This window comes from Aythya ferina (genome assembly GCF_964211825.1).
Source record: "Aythya ferina genome assembly, chromosome: 23".
Taxonomy (NCBI): Eukaryota; Metazoa; Chordata; class Aves; order Anseriformes; family Anatidae; genus Aythya; species Aythya ferina.
The window spans coordinates 1356688-1376679 of NC_140321.1; the positions used below are offsets into that span (position 1 = coordinate 1356688).

Sequence of the window (19992 nt, forward strand, 5' to 3'; positions counted from 1 at the left end):
TTTCCATATTTGTTCCTTTAGTGCAATCACATTCGTATTTCCATATATTTTGAAGTCTGGCGAGACAACACAATAAGAGAGAAAAATAACAGCAGATGACTGTGGAGACATACTGTCTTATAAATTTAGAGAACTCATGGTGCCCAGTTCAAGAGTTATGATTAAACTGAAATATTTGTTGAGCAACACTAGTTTTGAGCAACAAATTTAGAAATGTTAGCATTTTTTTTCATGGCCACTTTCCCCAGGAAAAAGGCTTAATTTACAGACTCCAAAGCTGGTTGGGAGCTGTTTGGCTGCTTCAGTTTGTCATTGATTGGAATCATTGCAAAAATCTGTGCTATCAATTGCAGATTGTGGCCTTATAGAGAAAATAATGAAGGAAAAAAAAAAAAAAAAGCTTAAAACTGCAACAGAAGCTCAGAATGTGGTATAAGATGTTGCTAATAAGCACAAAGTATCTTTGTTTGTGCCAAGAAGTGGCACAGCAGAGGCGTGGACATGTATACTGCCTGTGCATATATTAACACATACATCTTTCACTAAACATGAGAGACCTAGACTTTTACAGATGTCAACTTGAATAGAGAGAGCTTTTTTGGACTCTTTTGCCAGTTTCAGGAAGTTTCTCCACCATTTGAGCATGGCTGGGTTTTAGTAGGGGGTGGTTTTGCAGCCTGACTTCCAGTGCTTTGGGTGCATGCAATATGTGTGTCCTTGCATCCACCTGTCCTCCTTCCTCACGTCGAATGCATTGCCCAATTTCCAGAAATTTTGATTGAGGATTCGGAGCCACTGTGGGTAATGGAAACATTCTGCAAGAAGACAGGCCAGTTCCTGCAGTCGTGGAAGAAAAATATCCTAAGCTCACCTCCTCGTAGACATCAGAGAGCCCACACTAGAAACAGCTTTCAAAACCCATTTATTCTGCTGTTCTAAGAGCTCCTTGCTTTTGAATCAAAAGCAAGACCCACTTTCAAATATGGATTGCAGTGCAAGGCTTGAAGAGTAGAGCATCTTCCTAGAAACCCCTGGCACAGCAAAAAAAAAAAAAAAAAAAAAAAAAAAAAAAAAAATTACCTGCTTATATTAAGAGGTTATATTTTTAGTGTAAGAATTAACTGTTCTGCACAGTGAGCATTCCCTCCTGCAGCGTGTGATGTTATGTATCCTCAGATCAAAAGCTGAAAAATAACAAAGAAAATCTTCTTTCAGGGTTTTCTCCACCCAAAGTACCAGTTGAAGGGCCGGCTAAAGATTTTTTTCATGAAACTTATCTTAGTTTCTTAGATAAAATTTGAGTGAGGACTCAAAATGTATATTTTTTCCTCATAAACCAAAGCCACAATATTTTCTTTTTACATATGGACCTCCCATTTTTCCATTTCTTTAGGAATTCATTTCCAATATCAAATTGCAGCCAAAAAATGTTGGTCTTCAACTACTGACATTCAATTTATTGTCTCTCTGAACACTTGGGTTATGCCAGTTCAGAAAGGTACAGTAATGTACCTTTGCAAAAATAATTTGCATTTCATTAGCTCTTAAAAAATGGCTGAGATGGCTCTTGAAAGATGGCTGAGCAAGTTAAGTAGGGACCAGCAATATTTTAATTAGCCTTCTAGACATTGTCTTCTGCAAAATGAGTACCTCTTAATTACATTGGTTAAAACATCCCATAGCAGGCCTACTTAAAGATCTCTCTGCAGTGTGGCTCTAGCATGGTGGACACATAAATAAATCCAAGCATTTTCCCCAGCTTTGGAGCCTTTGATGAGCACCTGTGGCTGAAAGCGCTCCTTGCACGAGGTTCCCTCCAGGTCTGGGCTGCTGAGCTCTTGAGAAGTAGCATTAATTAGCGTTCGTCTCTTTGGCGGAAGGATTGTAGCCGTTCACTGTATGGCCTCGCTGTCTATCAGGGAAATTGCAACGGGTTACGTTGACAACAGCAGGCCTGGCTCTGGATGAAATATATCTAGGAGATTTACAGCACAGAGCAGCATCAGTCATCTCATAGTCTGCGTCTTCCTGATGATACATACTACCGTCGGTCCCAGGATCAATCACCAACTCCAGCAGGACTAGGCTTTATCAGACATGTTTCTGCAGACAGCCAGCTGTCTTTCTTCACTGTTGTGCTATCATGCCCTCTATTAGAGGGCGTGATAGTTAGCACACTAACTAGTTAGCACACTAACTAGTTAGAGTGTCTGGGGACTTGGAGAAGAGTGAGAAGGTTCAACTGGCATGGGCAGCTCTGTTGCTGGGGATGGGAAGGAAACTGGCACCACCACCTAGCTGGGTCTGGGTCAGAGGGAGAAAGCATAAGGAGCCATCTGAAGGGCAGCCAGTTACTGAGGGGCCAGGATTATCCTGGCATGCAGCAATGGCCCCTTTCTGGAAATCTTCCTGCCAGATTTCCTGAATGACAGTTATGATGCTACATTCACCCCTTTGCCTCTACATCCTGCACCACTCAGGGATGCCTTCTGCATGGCAAAAGGAGGGAGATCATGGGATGTCTTGGTCTTGCTGCATCACAGCAAACATGATGTGGGTAGGGAAACCCCCCTCAGGAAAGGCTGGTGCATGGGCTGCTGCTTCCCTGCACTCTGGCCATGTCTTTTCATGCTGGTCCACACTGGTGTCTGCTGAAACAGCTTTTATTGCTGGCATAGTGTTGTTCTGCAACAAAGAATAAACTGTGTTTTCTGGAGAAACTGCTCTCTCCTCCCTAAATATTATTTAATTATGATCACAATTTTCTGCCAATAAATAAATAAATAAATCTTTAGAAAATACTCAATTAGCAATGAGCATAAGCCAATGCACTGCTCTGGGCTGAGCGGGGTGAGTCAGGGCTGTTCTCTTACCTGAAGGGGGAAGCCCCTTAGGGGATGCTTTCCAGAGCATGAATGCGGCAAACTCCTTCCAACCCATTGGTTGTGCTCAGATTTTCAGGCTTTAAGAGTAAGTGTTAAACTCAGCTTCTTTTTCCCTGACTTCCCAACTGGCAAGAGTGGGAGGTACTTGGTATTCACCAAAGCAGAGCTCGTTAAGGCCAAGTGTCAGTTCCTGGGCAGATAGGGTTAGTTGGTTGTGTTCCTGAAGGCAGCAGTGTGGGAGTGCTTGGACTCAGCAATGAAGGTGGCATGGCAACAGAGCTACAGGGGGTTAGTACAGAATTTGTGCCCAGAGAATCAAGTAGGAGCCAGTGCTTGCTGCGGGACATTTCACGAGTACAACTTCTGTGTAGCACTGGGTCCTAAACATCTTGCCCCCAACAGCACAGGCTCTGAATTTAAGACTCCTCCTTCTAGCCCTTTGGACACTGTCAGAAGCAATGTTTCATCCTTCTCATGAGTCATGCATGGGAAGTCAGCAAACAAATGGTGCCAGAGATGTCAAAAATGGTAGCCTGAAGACTGTGTAATGAGATGTAGCAATGTTGATAGCTATACTTATACCACAGTAAAATCAGTCTCCCTTGTCCAGACAATAGCTTCGTCTCTTGACCTGACCAAAAGAGCATCTTTGGGCCAGGAAAGATATGCAGGATGTGCATAAAACTGCCATCCCCATGTAATGAATGATATTGCATCCAGAGGTCTTCAACAATTGTTGTAAGGCTGTCTGGACACATGATATCACTCCTGTAACTCCTGGTCATTAAGAGAAGCCAGAAAAGTTTAATCTAGATTTTTTAAGTTTCTGCTGAAGCTATCTTAGGGAAATCACATGAGTTCCCTTTGTAGAAAAAGGCAGTTGTATTGCTGGGAGGGGAGACTGGTTGCAAAAAAGACTGTGACAGCATGTTCTATACCAGGAAGCAATTTGAAATATGTTGGTCATATTCTGTTGTCAAGATCTCATACATCATTAATTTTCTCTAAGCAAAGTAAATATCATAAGTGACATAATAGTGGGGAAAATGTCACTGTGAAAAATGGGTAATAATCATAATCAATTCTGCTAAAGACTTACTAATCAAGCTTGGTTCTCATTGTAGCAGACCCTTTAGAAGTGTAACATAAGAGATGTTTCTGGAGCTAAAAGCTTGCAAGGAAAATCACTGTTTCCATGGGTGATTTGGGGGCAACAGAGATGTTCGTTCAGCCAGACCTAATTCCCTCTTTGACTGAAACCTTACAAGTGCTGTTCCCGAATACCAGTGGCATGAGTCTAAACAAAGAATAAAAGCTGTGTTTATAGGCAGGGAGGATTGCCCTCCACACCTGCCCTAGGAAGATTTCTTTTGAGCCCAACACTCTCCAGCAGTGCAAATGCTTACGAAGTCTGAGGGGCTTTGGGATCACACTGTCCCCATAAAGTAACACAGAATCAAGGAGGCTTCTCACACAAACAGCCTGTGGTCCAAAATGCCACTTTTCCTGGAACTCAAAAATACTCCCTTTTGTTTAGCATCCAAAGAACCAAATGTTGATTTTAATGTGTGGAAGTGGCAGTTCTCAGATAGCATGCATCAAAGGACCTTTATTTCTGTTTTTCACAACTTTTTCAACAGTAGCAACCTTGTAGCCTTCTATGATAGCATCACCAGCTGGGTAGATGGGGGGAGAGCAGTGGATGTCATCTACCTTGACTTTAGTAAGGGTTTTGATACTGTCTCCCATGACATCCTGATAGCAAAGCTGAGAAAGTGTGGGATAGACAAGTGGACAGTAAGGTGGGTTGAGATGAACTGGATGACTGGCTGAGCTCAGAGGGTGGTGATCAGCAGCACAGAGTCCGGCTGGAGACCTGTGACTAGCGGTGCTCCTCGGGGGTCGGTGCTGGGTCCAGTCTTGTTCAACATCTTCATCGACGACCTTTATGAGGGACTAGTGTCTGCCCTCAGTACAAAGCTGAGAGGAGTGGCCAACACAGCAGAAGGCTGTGCTGCCATTCAACAAGACCTGGACAGGCTGGAGAGCTGGGCAGGAAGAAACCAAATGAAGTTTACCAAGAGCAAGTGTAGAGTCCTGCACCTGGGAAGGAACAACTGCATGTATCAGTACAGGCTGGGGGATGACCTAGAATCATAGAATCATAGAATATCCTGAGTTGGAAGGGACCCATAAGGATTATCAAGTCCAACTCCTGGCACCACACAATTCTACCCAAAAGTTTAGACCATGTGACTAAGTGCCCAATCGCTTTTTAAATTCAGACAGGCTTGGTGCAGTGACTACTTTCCTGGGGAGCCTGTTCCAGTGTGCAACCATCCTCTCAGTGAAGAACCTCTTCCTGATGTCCAGCCTGAACTTCCCCTGACTCAGCTTAACACCGTTCCCGCAGGTCCTATCACTGGTGTTTATGGAGAATAGCTCACCTGCCTCTCCACTCCCCCTTGCAAGGAAGTTGTAGACTGCGATGAAGTCCCCCCTCAGCCTCCACTTCTCCAGGCTGAACAGGCCCAGTGACCTCAACAGCTCCTCATGTCTTCCCCTCTAGGCCTTTCACCATCTTTGTCGCCCTCTTCTGGAGTGACAACTCTCCAACAGTTTAATGTATCCTTTTTGTGCTGTGGTGCCCAGAACTGCATACAGCACTAGAGGTGAGGCAGCACCAGCACAGAGTAGAGCAGAGACCTTCCCACCCTCATCTGACTCCACAGCCCCTCCAAGTTTGGTGTCGTCAGCAAATTTGCTCAAAACACCTTCTAGTCCTACTTCCAAATCATTTATAAAGACATTGAAGAGGACTGGCCCTAAAACGGAGCCTTGAGGGACCCCATAAGTGACCATCTACCAGCCAGATGTGGCCCCATTTACCACAACCCTTTGAGCCTTGCCTGTCAGCCAATTGCTCACCCATCGTATGATGTTTTTGTTTAGCTGTATGCTGGACATTTTGTCCAGTAGGATCCTATGGGAAAACGTGTCAAAAGCCTTGCTGAAATCCAAAAAGATTACATCAGCTGGTTTCCCTTGATCGACTAGATGGGTGATCTTATCATAAAAGGAAATTATATTTGTTAGGCAGGACCTACCCCTCATAAACCCATGTTGGCTGGGACCAATGACCGCATTGTCCACGAGGTGTGCTTCAATAACTTCAAGGATCATTTTCTCCATAATTTTACCAGGCACTGACGTGAAACTGACAGTCCTGTAATTGCTAGGGTCTTCTTTCTTACCCTTCTTGAAAATTGGGACAGCATTTGCCAGCTTCCAGTCCACTGGGACCCCTCCAGATTCCCAAGATTGTTGAAAAATAATTGAGAGAGATCCCGCGATAATGTCAGCCAGCTCTTTAAGCACACCTGCTAGAGAGGAGCTCTGCGGAGGAGGACCTGGGGATCCTGGTGGACGACAGGTTGGCCGTGAGCCAGCAGTGTGCCCCTGTGGCCAAGAAAGCCAATGGGATCCTGGTGTGCATAAAAAGGAGCGTGGACAGCGGGTCAAGGGAGGTGATCCTACCCCTCTACTCTGTCCTGGTCAGGCCTCCTCTGGAGTACTGTGTATAGTTCTGGATTCCCTGGTACAAAAAAAGACAGGGATCTCCTGGAAAGAGTCCAGTGGAGGGCCACAAAGATGATACAGGGCCTGGAGCATCTTCCCTATGAAGAAAGGCTGAGAGACCTGGGTCTGTTCAGCCTTGAGAAGAGAAAACATCTTATTAATGTTTACAAGTATCTTAAGTGTGGGTGACAGAGGGCATTGGCCAACCTCTTTTCAGCGGTTTGTGGGGACAGGACAAGGGGCAATGGCCACAAAACTGATCACAGGAAGTTCCACACTAATATGCAAAATAACTTCTTCCCGGTGAGGGTGACAGAGCACTGGGACAGGCTGCCCAGGGAGGTTGTGGAGTCTCCTTCTCTGGAGATATTTAAGGCCTGTCTGGACGCCTACCTGGGCAGCCTGCTCTAGGAAACCTGCTTTGGCAGGAGGGTTGGACCCAGTGATCTCTTGAGGTACTTTCCAACCCCTTTAATTCTGTGATTCTGTGGTTCTGTGATTCTGTAGGAGACTTTTAACAAGCAGAGGTTTTTGTCGATTTCTTTCATTTTGATGTGTTTTATTTATTTATTTATTTATTTATTTATAATGGGGAAATACGTTTCTTAGCTTTTCCTTTAAGGTTCTGGGAGGTTTTCTTTCACAGGCCCTGGCTCTTAGCATAACAAGCCTGCCATGAGAATGTGATAGGACTGCAATATGCTTCTGAGGTCGTGACTGCTTCCAGAGCAAATTTAAATAATCCATGGTCCAATTTCCTGTGTGACTGGATCCCAAGTGGCAGCAGTGGCTTTCTTGGTGTTTCAGCATGTGGTTAAAGCTCCTTCATCAGATGATGTTCCTTTGCAGCCTAGAAATACCACCACCTGTTTTGCAGGAGAACATGTGCCCGGTGCCAGTATTATGTTTTAATTCTGTGGCTAATGCTGACACCCCCTTCCTCCCCCTCAAAAACAAGCAAAGTTTCTGGCTTGAATGGCTTTTCTCTGAGTTTGCAAGGACAAGTAAATAAACTGGAAGTCTTCAACAGAATGATGAAACACCAGGGAACAAAATCTTTTTATACAAGAGGAGTTATCTAGTGCCCTGGTTCGGGGTTTAAAAGCTGTTTTGGGGTAAAGCGGAAGAGACTGGCTGGCAGTGGCTAGGGGAAGGAGGAGGGATGGATTTCTGGAGGGCTACTACATCTGCTCTACTGCTACTACTTCTGCAGAGCGATACGGCTCCTGGGGGATGAGCTCCTGCCAAGGCTTCAGACCAGGGGCACAGATCCTGGCTTGGAATTTTTCTCATTGCAGTCTTGCAGCTGGCACCAAACAGCTAAATTTGGATTTTTTTTTAATTTTATTTTTTCCAAATCAAATCTTTCAGATGCCTTTCTGTCTCCTCTTACTTTGTCTTGGAAATAAGACTGGACTGTGAGTTTTACTCAGCATGTTTCTGTAGCACATGAGGAAAATTTATTAATGTGTCCTTGAGGAAGGAGATCATTAAAAATTAAGCTACTTTGAAATTCTGTTGGTTTTTTTGTTTGTTTGTTTGTTTGTTTGTTTTGTTTTGTTTTCCTGTTTTTTCTTCTTCTAGCTCAGAAACAATATTCTTCTGTTTTCCAGAAATTTTCCCCAGGCTAACATTTCCTTGAAAACTCCTCTGAGAAACATCCATGAAACATGTGGATTGCCTGAAAGGGGCATTTTCCTCTAGCAACACCATCCAGGGGAAAATTCTCAGCCCATGCTACACCATTGGCCTGATTCTGGAAGGATTGCACTCTGCTAGTAACTGAGTTTTCCCACAGTGGGGGCCGTAGTCTTTTTAGGATGAATTTGACCCTCTCTTGCCATATAATAATAATAATAATAATAATAATAATAATAATAATAATAATAATAATGGTTGGCTTTGATCTGAACGTGAGCCAGAGAAAGATCCAGTTTCCAAGGCAAGAAAAGAATAGGACAAGAGGAAGTTTCCCCAAATGGCTTATGTCCTGTTTACACGATCTAGCTTTCTGCTTGTAGTGAAGGTGTGAATGCACCTTCTTGTAGTGAAGCACCTGCTTGTAGTGAAGGTGTGAAGTATGCGACCCAAAGAACCTGATGCAAGGCAGCCTTTTGAGACCGCCTAAATCAGGGGATCCAGAAGCATTTTCTTGTTCGATAGCAATGGGTCGGGGTGCACCACAATTGTAAAGGTCTGCTGGAGGCTGAGGTTTCTCTGCTCACCCCCTGCTTTGCCCTTCTGGCCACTGCCTGGCTGCTCCCAGCTGGGACCACGGTGTGGCGCTGACCAGGCATCTGGGTCCCACGGCAGGACAGAGGCGGCCTGAGAAGCCTAATTGCTCTTCAAAAATCCTCTTTTCTATTATTGGGCCAGATCGTAGCCTTTTCCTTTGTTTCCTTTTTAAGTAAAAATCCTGGAGTATTTGATGCTATGTGTCTCCCCATGACAAAGGGCACTTCATGGTTGTAAGAAGCTTTCAACAGAAGCAGAGATGTTCCTGGTTTGCACAACTTTCAGTAAGCTGGGAATTTATACAGAAGCAGTCTTGCTTGATAAAAGCTTGCTCGTGAGCTTGCTAGTGAGATGCAGGCTGCTCCCAGAGCAGTTCCGGAGCCATGCAGGTCAGGAACTTCTGCATTTGCTCGCAGCTTCTTAATTTCCACTGCTGAATGACCCAGGAGGATGTGGGGAGATTCCTAGTAACTCTGCTAATGAAGAAGGAAGGGGTGAGCACTCTATATATTTGTTGCCTGATGACTCTAGAAAGAAATGAATCAGGGAAGCACAATGAGCAGTCAATTCTCTCTTATTCAGAAAGCAGCACAATTTAATTAAGTCTAAATAGCACTTAGGATGGTGAATTCTGAATTGATTGAGGGGCTGAATACTCTGGAGAGTGTTGTATTGGAAGCTCTGTCTAATTCCCTGGATGCTTGAGCAAAAATTAAGGAAGAGAGATCTTTTCAAAAACTGTTCCTCTCAACTAGCAGCTGTTAGGTTTATTTCCAAAACAGACTTTGCTTCCAAGAATTAATTGGTCCTCGGTTTTTCCAGAGACATTAATGCTTACTGGATCTTAAGCATGAGGCTTCTTCAATTCCTGGTCATATAAATCAGCAGTGACGGCGCTGGGATTAGAGACATGGGAAAATCAATCAGGACCTTAGGGCCACAGGCCTGGAGATGATGCCATGTCTTAACATGCATCTTCCTTTGAGCATTGCAGCGTGATGTAAAGAAATAACTGTCTTCACACTGCATATGTAGAGAAAGACCATGAGGTTCAGTGCTTTGTCTCATCCAACAAAGAATGCCAAGGCCTGAGTATAATTCATGATGATAATTAAAAAAGCTGCGGTGGTGGTGAAGCTGGAATTGGGGTTCTCCTCTTAGTTCTGCCCACCTTAGCCTGGAGGGACTTTGCAGGGTCAATTTGCTCACAACTTTGACAACCTCAGAGCACGAGATGCAGCTTCTGATGTCTTTGTGTCAGTTGCTATGCAGCAACTCTTGGAGAAGCACAGAGGTTTTCTCCCCCTCCCCATGCAGTGTAGGAACAACTACTGCGAGCTGATGCTCACAGGTGGAGCTGCTATGTGCCAATGTTCCCTGGTCTGCCCACTTCCTGCAAAGCACATTCATCCCCTCCTGGCTTTTCATTGAATCATAGAATGGCCTGGGTTGAAAAGGACCTTAAAGATCATCTAGTTTCAATCCCCTGCTCTGGGCAGGGTTGCCAACCACTACAGCAGGCTGCCCAGAGCCACATCCAGTCTGGATGTAGCCTTTCCAAATAGCCTTGACCACAGAAAAACACACAAAAGCCCAAATTAACAGATTTCAGCAAAAATCCCAAAGCAAAGAAGTTCTTTGCAAGGGATTATAGGAGGATAAGCATGATGCCCTTCAAAGGAACTTGAACGAGCTTGGCAGTGCCTGGTTCCAGTGCATCAGCTGCACCCTGCGCTAGCACAGCGTTCCTCCCCTGAGCTATTGCCTGCATCCTCTGGTGACCTTGTGGAAACATGGGGCTTGAAACATGGGGTAAAATTGGACGCCCCCATATACCGTTACTGACTCTAGTGCGGGTGCAAGAGAAAAGATAAGTCGATGAATTACAAAGCCTTTGGGCCACCCTGTCACCTTTCCAGCCTGGATGGGCATTGCACTTGGCTTCTGCTCTGTGCTAAGAGCTCAGAACTGTATTGTATTTGAGGCATATTTGAGGCTGTAGCTTTTGGCCTTCTGCAAGTCTGTGCACACAGCAGAGGAAATCTGTACCTCAAGGGCATTCGGTGCCAGCTGAAGGCATGAGGGTGTCTAGACGTGAGCCAGATGCCCTTTAGACTCCCTGGAGATGCATGGGTGGGTGCCTAAACCATAGCCCAGGGGAATCACACACCTGCGCATAGGATTTGCACTAAGTTAGCATGTAAATGCTGCAACCGAGTATTTATCTATGTTAAAGTTTGGGTGCAGACCCATACAAAGCTGAGAGACCCTGACAGCAGAGAGGTGTGTCGGCAGAAGATGCACAACTCTCACATCAGGCAGCTGGGGTATTGCTCTCACTACCTCACACACTCTCCTGGCTCTTTTAATCTCTTCTTACAAAAGTTCAGCTGAACTTTTTGCATTTCCCAGCTGCCTGTATTTATCTTACAATAATTAGATTTTTTTCCTGTTGGTCTTTTTCTCTTTTAGTTTTGGCCAGTGGAATAGTAACGAACATTACCAAGGGCAATTGATTGAGAGGGAGCTCCTGAGGTAGCAATTTCTTTTTTAATTAGAGCATTCAATAGATCCCATTGGAAGAAAGTCAGTTAATCAGTTTTTAAATTGCGCAGTGGTGAGTTACAGCAAACACAGACACGTAATAGGGATGCTGATTTTCTGAAGGGCAGGGTTTAAGTAGCAAGTGCTATAGCTGGAGACTGCACAGATGTTTTTGACTATGATGGGAAGCCATAAAACAAAGAGCAGTTCAAACAGGATCAGGTTTTTATTTGAAAGCTTAAGAACAGAAGTGTTTCTAAGACTTTTTTTTTCCTTTCTCTCTGGGGAAATCAAGTTGTACATTATGTCACTGACTTATTCATAACAGAAGAAAACGAACCGTTTGAGGTAATACCTTTGTTGATTTCTTTTTGAAATCCCAACATCAAATCTTCTTGCCCATGTTTCTTAGGTGCAGAACTTAGAGCAATAGTGTGTTTTAATAAACAACATACTGTTTCCTATCTGATAATTATGCTCATTTTTGCACAGTATTCCTTTTCTATTGCTTAGACATTCAGTGTTTAGCTACCACTTCTTTCTGAGTCTAGCTTGATTTTGTTCTCCGTAACAACAGGAACTGCTGGGTTACATTGCAGTTCTGTGGAACTCTTCATGCCACAGGTCAACACCTGCAAATTGCTGTTCATGGATTTAGCAAAAGTCCTAATTGTGAACCTACTCTTATAAGTTTAGAATTAAGGGAATGCTAAACTAATGAGTTTAAACAAATGGGGAAACAGGTGCACCTCACCCAGATCCCTCCAGCAAGCTATTGCTAGAACAGGGGTTCCAGGTAGGGGTATTGAGGCTTCAAGCTGACTCCCTGTTATGGTGGCCATCTCTGCCTCTCCCTTCCACACCAAATATCCTAGGAACTCCCATGATTCATGAGTATAATGCAGAGCTTTTAAACATGGCTCTAATGAATAGTTTGTTTTAATAATGTATGTGTTCCTGCCTCCATGCCATACCAGTTTAAAAAGAAGAAGGTGAAGCTGTAGTAGAAGAAAGTATTTTAAAAACTCATGCAAACAAGTGTTTCTTCTGGGTCCAGCAAGGGAAAAAAAAAAAAAAAAAAAAAAAAAAAGAGGCAGAGAAAGGAGCATCTAAACCTATCATTACTTAGGCTTAGAAGCAGTTTATTAGCTGCTTAGTGACCCACTTACTGGAGAGCAGGGCACAGATGAGGAACTTCCATCGCAATCTAACAAGGGTTAAAGAAGATGGCAAAGTCATATTGAATACTTGTACGCTGTGACTCCAAGCAAATGCCCAGGACCTAAGGGAAGCAGCAATCTTCCCCAGCCAGAGAAGGACACAGTGGTAAAATTCACAAGGTGTAAGGGCATATTTTTCCAAACTTTCCAGAGGTTTCACTTGAGAACATAAGAACTGTTAAGTTAGGTTAGGCCTAAGATCCATCTAGACTCTTTCTGCATCTCAGAGAGGCTACACCTCACCCTCAACAAACAGGTGGGAAAAAATCTGTTTTCCACTTTCTTAATCCTTTATAACTGACAATGGACTCACAATGTGGAGTGCATGGCTTACACTGACTTCTGATGTCTTACTTGCTGTTAGCTGTTACAGTTCTGGATATTCTCACTGTTCATGTAGGGATCAGTCCCCCTCTGGCTTCCTACAACTTCCCAGGGCAATGGAGATGTGCTGAGGGGATGTGTAGATATGGATGCAGCTGTGGCTGGGATGGTTCGCTCACTTGCGGTAGGATCTCTTCCTCTTCACGGCAGCTAACGCCACAGTAGAGATCATTTTCCACTCAAGGGTAATAGACTCGTCCCAGGCTCATAACTTATTGACATCACATACTTTCCAGAAATAGCATAGGGAATGCATCAAATGTTGTAGGGTCGTTGGGAATTTGGGGTATAGCATTTTTCATAGGACTACATTTTTCCTTCCTGCAAGCTAAGCAAGGGCTCCCAGAGCTGAGTGCAACTCAGTGGATCTGGAGAGGAGAGGAAAAATTGGACATAATAAATGCTGGAAATTAAAAGTGATCTAAAGTCGCTGTCACAGTATAATGCAATTCTCAGGTCCAGTATCTCATATTCTGCAAGATTTGGATGTAGTTTGCAAGCACCATTGGAAAGGGAGTACTCACCCCCAATCCCAGGCACATAAAGCACTGGATGTGTGTGGGGAATGTTTGCAAGATCCAGTAATAAATAATAATAATGGGATCTTAAACATGTCACTAAGCAGGGCTGAATAATGCCCCTCATCTATTGCAGACCAGGGCCACTGGAGAGTTACCTCCCAGGACGAGGAAAGCAGGACTTTTTGTAGCCTGTTTGAGGGAAAGCAGAGGAAAAGTGTCTGACGGCTGCTGGTGGCTGAGCACAAGGGCAGATGTGTAACATAAGGCTCAAGCGGGCTTTTGTGTTATTTCTTCAGAACAAGTAGGCAGCTTGGGCTCTGGAAAAGGAGCCAAACTGCAGTCTTTGACTTCAGTGTCTCTCCGTACTTGATACACTCACTGTGCCCACTGTTGTGTTTTTTTGTTTGTTTGTTTGTTTGTTTGTTTGTTTTTTCCAGGGAAAGCTTAGCATAACAGTGTGGCTTGGGCATGGAAAATTGGCTGCTTGCACTGCTGTCCCTGATCACTCAAGCTAATGATCACTCTGCAGTGCATAATATTTTTTTCAATGTGATTTAGGAGAAAATTCAATTGATCATCACTTTCTGCCATATTTCATAGTTCTGTGCAAAACTCCTGGTTGCTTTGCATTCTAGACAGGCTCATAATGCACCGAGCCAACCTATGGGAAATTAATTCAGTGCAATTTTTAAAGTGCACTAGGTTAAGCCTGACAACCCTTTCATCTCATAGGATACAATGTGCAGTGTCTTGTATGTCACACTTACGGAAGCAAAGTGTGATTGAGGCCATGTATGGCTGTGAAAACAGGATAATTATTGGCATGTGCTCCAGGTTTATTCATCTAGATCTCATTATTGATGTATTGTGGAGCTGTTAAGAGATGGGAAATCATCCACATAGAGGCAATGTTTGCAGATAAGAAAATATGTCTGGCCCTTTTGATGGGACAAAGCTGAGGAGCTGATGAAGTTTGGGAAAGCTCAGCCTGGCTGTTTACGGCCGTTACAGATGTGGCGCATGGAAAGCAGCAGCGTGCAAGGAGGGCAATGTCAACAAAGGAAAGAGGAAGGAGCCAGGAGGCAAGGAAACAGGCCCCAGGTGGTAGAGGAAGGCACCACCAAAAAAGCTCACAGCAAAATGGCTTACCACTGCCCATTGTCTGCAGAAAATGCAGCATGCTGGCTACCTCTGTCCAGCAGCAAAGCAATCCTCAGAACCATACCTGCAGTCCACCCCACGTCTCCTCCCTCTCTCTTCTTGGTCTTCGAGCCAGGTCCCTGCAAATTCATCATCACGCCTTGCTTGCTGTAAGGTACCATGGCTTGTAGTGGGAGCCTCAGCAACAGGCACAGAGAGGTTGAGTGGTGTGTGGGGGGAGTGATGACCTTTCTAGAGACCTGCAGAGGTAACAAATGCTCCAAGGTGCTGTGGATTCCAAAGCCAAAGACTTTATTCAAGTAAAATTTCCCAGCAGAGTGTGAATCTAGAAACTGTCAGAGGAAAGGACTTGCTTGAGACTAAATACATGGGTAAAGTACAGGGACCTCGGTTCATCAGAGAATTTCACCTATGCTGTCAAGCCAGGAAAATCAATATGTTGATGACAGAAGAGGATGAGAACTTTCTGAATTGAGGCCAGTCCCCTTCATTCTATGCCGAGGTGGATGCTGGCACTTTGAATTGCATTAAGGAGCACCTTCAGAGCCAGGGGAGGTTTGAGTGTGCCAAAGTTTTGCAAAATGCTGGAAATATTTCTTGCCTCTTTGCTAAACAAGCCCCAGAGATCTTCCCCAATCCCTGTGCTTAATATTCCCTTGGGCATTTGCAGGTGAATTTTTACTGCAACCCAGTCTGTTTCACCCCCAAACCCTCCCTCCCCCCCCCACTCCCCACACACACAACAGATATGGGTTGGAATGAAAAATATCAAAAATGAATGATTTTGAAGAAACGTGGGAGTGGAGAAGTCCGTTTTCCAACAGGAAGAAATTCCCGCTGATTTGGAAGAAGATGAATGCACTCTGTCAAAACATATATATCTTTTTCTTTAATTATATATATATATATATAAAAAAAAAAAAAAAAAATCAACTGAAACAATCTCTTGTGTTGTGCTAAAACATGTTTCTTATTGCAGTGGCAGCTGAATTCTTCAGGCGTGAGGGACAAGGTAGAGAAGGGTTTACCAGAGTGACAAGGAGGGATTGGTGCTGTCTGTGCTCCTGGGCTCTTGGGGTACAGATGTTTGCAGCTGCACCACTACTCCATATATTTCAAGAGGTCTGGAACCCTCAAGTAAAACATGAAAACATGTTCTTGCAATAATTCAACTGGCAGGTGACAAAAACAGGAAGGGAAAGCCAAATGTTCTGAATGCAGAGGAGAAATAGTGCTTGGGTACTTTCTCCCCAGCGAGCACGGACCACTCAGAGCTTTGTAGATCTGTCAGCCACAGGGATGGTGCATAATTCACAGCAGTAATTTCTCTGGTAGCTAAAATTTGCTCTGGACTCCAGTTTCTTCCAGCTCGTTCCTTCCTTGTGTTTGAATCATGTTTGTAGTCTGCAGTATTCAAACCCTGAGCTTTGCTGCTGAGCTACGATTGCTTTGATAAGACTGAGGTATCATTTCTGATCCATTCCTGGGAGTGCACATTATCCATTTCCAGCACGAATATTTGCCTGTAACAATTTGAAGTGTGCCGTTCACGCACGCTGCTTTCCAGCCGATCTGGCCCCTGCTGCTGAGAGTTGCAGCCCCCAAGCAAAGCAGGAGCAATTCCGCACTGGGATGCACTTTTCTCAGCATGCATTTTTTCTCAGCTCCTGGTGGCCTTTCAGGTGACACCTTGCCCTTGTCCCAGGGGAAGAGGGGACAAAATGTCACCAAGACTTGGTTTACAAATGGGGAAATTGAGGTACGGAGGGATGTGTTTAAAATCTTGCAGGTATACAGGGAAGTGGGACTAGAATCACTAATAGTGCTCTGATGCTATGTGCTGATCCTGCCCTGCTTCTCACTGAGGTCTCCAGCAGCAGAAGGCTCTCACCTCCTGCCAGCCCAAGCACGCAGCCTTTCAAGTTGGGAAACTGAGGCCCTGAGGGCAGGTCTTTCCTCTGCTTTGACCCACTGCAGCAATCACAAGAAAAGGCTTTATTAAGGCTTTTTTTTTTCTTTTTTCTTCCCTTTCCAGTTGTACAATAAGCTTTCCATGAAGCAGGCAGCATCTTCTCATCACCCACGAAGACGCGTATACTTTGGTGATGGCAGCGCGTGTGCTGGGGAAGGGACAGGGGGAGCAAGCTCTGCTCTCACTGTCCCTTCAGAGGCATGATTGCTTTCATTTGCCAGCACAGAGATTCACCACATCCTGTGATGACAAATCATTACCGCTGGGATAATCAAGCCGCCTAGACAGGGTCATTTATCATGGCTGTTTGCTAAACAAAGCACCTTCTCTCTCGCAAGACTAAGGGGGCTGCGTTGTCCGGGCAGACATGGGCAGAGGTCACCATGTCCCCATAGCTGTCCATCAAAGCTCAAATTACCCAGGGATGTCAGGAGTGAGACGTGCACACGGGTCTGCAGCCTTTGGCAAGGAAATAGAGAAGTGCTCCATGCAGCAGAAGGGCACTTGCTGCTCTTCACCTCACCTGTATGCTAAGCCAGGCTTGCAGCATTTACCAAACATCCAACAATACCAAACAACAGCTGGGTAGCTCATCTTGTTTGTGGAAACAGGAAAGTTATTTGATTGGAACTCGCAGCTGTACCACTAGTCTGGTAAGTCACAGGCTGGAAAGGGGTTGGGAGAGCACTGCTCATCACCCAGCTCAACCTTGTGGAAGATTCAACAAGTTGAAATGCTGAAATGCATATGGCTGAGTTTAATGCATAAATCCCTCAACAACAGAAAAGTCAGACGCCTTGACCACATTTTCTGACAACTTGCTCTCAAAACAGAAGCCATCAGCTTGCATCCCTGCAGACTGGCTAAAGGCTTTGCTTGCATTTCAAAGGAAAACAGTCCCATGAATGACTACTGCAGCTCAGCTGTAAGCAGTAACTCCTTAAGTGGCTCGCTCACAACCCTATTACACCTGCTGCAGCAGAGGCCCCAACGTGGAAGATGTGGCTCTTAGGGAGGCTTTGCAGTAGTTGGAGGTTTCTCTGTCTGGTTGCACACAGCAGAGCTGCCTGGACCATAGCCCTTACTCAGTTGTGAGGGTCTCATACATGGGGCAGCCCAGCTGCTTCTTCCTACCTGAAGGGATCATTCAGGCTTCAAACAGGAGGCTGGGGGTGAAAGTGATACTATAAATTGTTTTCTCTCTTTAATAGAGTGAGATGAGCTCTCTGAAGCAAAGCATTTATTGAGTCCTCTCTACCACTTTCTCTGAACATGGCAAATGACTTCTCCTTTCACTGCATGTTCACAGATAGCTGTTATTTTGAAATGTGGCTGATGGAGTGCATTTCAGTTTGTGCATTTGCTTGCAGCTTCTTTCTGGTGACTTCCAGTTCTCTCTGTTCATTTCTCTAAGGTGTGATTAATCTCTCAAACTGATGTGACATTGTTTCTCCCCAGTGGCTGGCAAGCTCCTATGCAGGAATATATAGATTGTGGAGCTGAGTTGGCTAGTTACTGAGATAGGTAATAACAGTGATTTTGATTTGAGTCATGATTTTTTGTATTTAAGGAATTTGTAATTTAAGGTAGATGTTTATTTCAAGCTGCCTGCTCTTTATTTTCCCTTTTTGAGTTGAAAATTGCTAGTGTGCATGTGTACTTGCTGTCAGTCTGTAAATCCTAGAAAGGGGTGAGAAGGCAGTTCAAGAATCAAGCACACTTTCCCACTAAGACTCTGGCCACATCCATGTTGTTACTATACATATAATGTGCTGCTTGCATCACTGGAGCTATTAGCTGATGTACTGGACTTATACATTTTACAAAACCTTGTTCTGATTCCAGTTCCTACCCTTGGAGGCATGGGTGGATGTGTCGTGGCTCTCACCATCCCAGCAGCACAGCTGGGACCTGTTGACCTGTAAACTAGATGAAATTGAGCCCATTCCGTAAGGTATTATGTGATTATTTAAGTTACTTCTGGACAGAATGCAACCTTGAAGATCTGCCTGGTGTCAGGGACGCAGCACCAACCTCAAAGCAGCTCTCTGTTCTGAGGGTCTCACCCCAGGGCAGCTGGATGTCTTCTTGGGTCCCTTCTCTGAAGTTGCAGTCACTGCCCAGCACTGGGAGGGGACTGGCTTTGTGGAGAGGCTCTGGATCTGAGCCAGTCCAGCCATTCTGAACTACTGCAATTAGTCAAAATATGAAGGTGAATTATTTGCTGACAAAAGATGTAGGCAGACAGGATTTTTAAGGCTTCATTAGTCCAGACCCTGGCAGGGCCAAGTCTTCCTTCTCAGCTCAGTGGTCTGAGTGTATGATGGAGAGAAGGCTTGAGCATGTATAATTAACAAGCACTGAATAATTTGACAGACTGGAGAAACGTTTCAATGCGTGTTCCAACAGGAGAGGTGATTGGCACTTGTGCTGCTTCCCTAAACACACTGTGCACCTCCATGCTGGTGATGGCTTTAGCCATCACCAGCTAAATGGTGATGGAGATAAACCTCTTGGGTTTAATAAAGTTCCTTGTGGTTGGCATGTGGCTGGGAATACCTGCTCACATGTCCAAAATCCCTGTGGAGTTGGAGGGTCTGACCCTGACTCCCTGTAAAACTTTGGGTCCGCCTCTAACACTTGCCTCAGTTTACCTCATGGCTAGCTGGGGGGTGGTGGTTGCTATCTTTGTGTTTAACTTTCCAGATCAAATTCTCTATGTATCAAAAATACCAGGGCTGACTGCTTATCTGCTGGAGCCTTGTGTTTTGCACAGACTGGGGAAGATTTTCCCAGCCCTACAGTAATTTAATTACATTTGCAGGAATCCTCTGCCCCATCTCCTACTCCCTTTCATCTGTCGTTATCAATTTTTGCATTGATGGCAAGCTGGAGTTTTCCAGCGAGGCAAAGCCATGCACTGTGTGTTCTGCATAGAGGTATGCAGCCTACCTTGGGGACAGGGAGGGAAGGAGCTGCTCATTCCGTTGCAGATATCCTTCCCAAGCAGGACAGAAAAGGACTTCCTGTTACGTATGTTCCAAACAAATCCTGCCCTTACATCCCCTTATTAAGACAGTCTCAGTATCCAGTAATAAAACTCTTCTGGAAGTCTGCCTTTGAATATTTTTTCCCTTCAAAAGTCTTTGGACAGGATAGACATTTCCCTGGGAAACTGTATGTCTTAGAACTTCATTGCAAACTGAAAGGGAGCTTGGGAAAAGATGTGATTTGTCCCCTTTCTACCTTTCTGCCCTTGTTGCTCTGCTCCTATTTCCCTCTGAATGTATTAAGGAGTAATTCACAGCTTTGTATTTAACATGTCAGTTAAATACATCTGTGCCTAGACCAGCAGTCAAATCCTCCAGCTTCCACCAGTTCTCAACAGTTGTCCTGTCCCATCCCTATAAATCTGATTCCATAGGGCAGATAAATGAGACAAAGGCTCTTCAGCTCCTTTTTCATGTGACACTCTTGGTTCTCTAATTAAG

General features: G+C 44.7%; 1 protein-coding gene and 1 long non-coding RNA gene across 6 annotated transcripts in view; one reads left to right on the forward strand and one right to left on the reverse strand.

Moving 5' to 3' along the window:
• ASIC2 (acid sensing ion channel subunit 2) overlaps positions 1-19992 on the forward strand; it is a 577174-nt gene that overhangs the window by 346946 nt on the left and 210236 nt on the right. The gene's annotated exons all lie outside the window — the stretch shown is intronic.
• On the reverse strand, positions 1443-2998 carry LOC311422767. The gene is made up of 2 exons (XR_014685498.1): positions 2874-2998; positions 1443-2685 (listed from the first exon to the last, which is right to left on the reverse strand). It is a non-coding gene; the product is annotated as an uncharacterized lncRNA (long non-coding RNA).